Consider the following 1,672-nt stretch of genomic DNA (forward strand, 5'->3'; position numbering starts at 1 on the left):
TAACATGGCTTTGCCTCCCGGGTCTGGTGCTCAACTGGGTCTCACCCAGACAAACCCCCCCCCTCCTCACTCCATTTTGCAGCAGGGTTTTCCCCTGGGGAGCAGCTGGGGGCTGGAGCTGCTGGGAAGGTTGTGCAAGAGCCAGGCTTGCAGAGTGCCCTGCTTGGGGCTTGCTCAAGAGGAGGAGAGGGGACCTGGTGGGGTGGCAGAGGGTGTTGTCCCTGCTGCATGGGGAGGGGAGCACCAGATCTCTTTTGTTGAGCTGCTTCTTGGCTTGGCCCACAAAGCAGGCAGCTCTGCAGGCAGGGGGGGAGGAGCCTGGCCCCGGCCTCCCCACGGGTTTGCAGCAGGGTTTTCCCCTGGGGAGCAGCTGGGGGCTGGAGCTGCTGGGAAGGTTGTGCAAGAGCCAGGCTTGCAGAGTGCCCTGCTTGGGGCTTGCTCAAGAGGAGGAGAGGGGACCTGGTGGGGTGGCAGAGGGTGTTGTCCCTGCTGCATGGGGAGGGGAGCACCAGATCTCTTTGTTGAGCTGCCTCTTGGCTTGGCCCACAAAGCAGGCAGCTCTGCAGGCAGGGAGGGAGCAGCCTGGCCAGTGCCTCCCCAGGGGCACAGGTGTCACCCCAGAGAGGTCAACACTTCCCTGGTCGAGCTGTTCCTCCCATTAAGAGGAGGGAACAAACCACATTGAGAGTGGCTGGAGCTTTTATTCCTGGCTTCTCCCACCCTGCAGAGACAATTCCCTTGGCAGGACTGATCCAGCCCCTGCTTTTTCCTAGTTTCCCAGTTGCCAGTCCCATGCCCCATTAAATGTACCATGCATGGAGTAGCCAGCAGCCCCGTGCCCCCCACCCAGCCTGGGGGGCACATCAGAGGCCCCTTGGGGGGCTCGTTGGACACAAAACCCCTTCCTGGCCCCAAGGCAGCAAGCACAGGGCTGGGGCCAAAGCAAGGCTGGGCTGAAAGGGGACAAGCACGGCAGCACTGAGCAGACAGGGCAGCACGTCCCTGCAGAGCTCCCACGCTCAGATCTGCCAGAGCTGGTGGAAACTATGCTGAGAGCAGCCCAGACGTGTGACCTGCCACCAGCTCCTGCCTCCAGCCTGGGAACGTGCCCTTCAGGCACCCCTCGGACAGTGGCCAGAGGGCACAGCAGGGGCAGGACGGCTGCCTGAGCCGTGGGGCTGCAGGGGATGGGGCAGGTGGGGTTTACCACACCACGGAGCACACCGAGTTGTGAGGCACCTAACTCGTGGGGTACACTAAGTCGTGGGGCACCCAGAGTGTGTGGGGTCCAGGGCTGTGGGGCACCCAAGTTGTGCAAGGGAGCCAAGATGTAGGGAAGCTCAAGGTGTGTGGAGACCTTGGGAGGTCCTAACCCATGGGGGCACCCAACCACGGGAGGTCCTAACCCATGGGGGCACCCAACCATGGGAGGTCCTAACCCATGGGGGCACCCAACCATGGGAGGTCCTAACCCATGGGGGGCATCCAAGCCGCTGGAGGTGCCAACCCATGGCAGAAGCCAGGGAATGAGCCATCCAGGCCATGGGCTTCAGGATCCCAGCCCATGGGGCCCCTGAGCTGTGGGGGAGACCTGCATTGCAGGACTACCCAAGGAGCAGCACCTGGCTCTCAAGGAGCTGGGTGGGTGGCATAGGATGGTTGTAGGCAGCAG

At 62.8% G+C, this 1,672-nt stretch overlaps 1 protein-coding gene across 1 annotated transcript in view; it reads left to right on the forward strand.

Annotated features, from left to right (window-relative positions):
* FABP3 (fatty acid binding protein 3, muscle and heart (mammary-derived growth inhibitor)) overlaps positions 1–1,672 on the forward strand; it is a 62,555-nt gene that overhangs the window by 55,774 nt on the left and 5,109 nt on the right. The gene's annotated exons all lie outside the window — the stretch shown is intronic.

This window comes from Chaetura pelagica, unplaced genomic scaffold (genome assembly GCF_000747805.2).
Source record: "Chaetura pelagica isolate M959 unplaced genomic scaffold, ChaPel_1.0 scaffold273, whole genome shotgun sequence".
Taxonomy (NCBI): Eukaryota; Metazoa; Chordata; class Aves; order Apodiformes; family Apodidae; genus Chaetura; species Chaetura pelagica.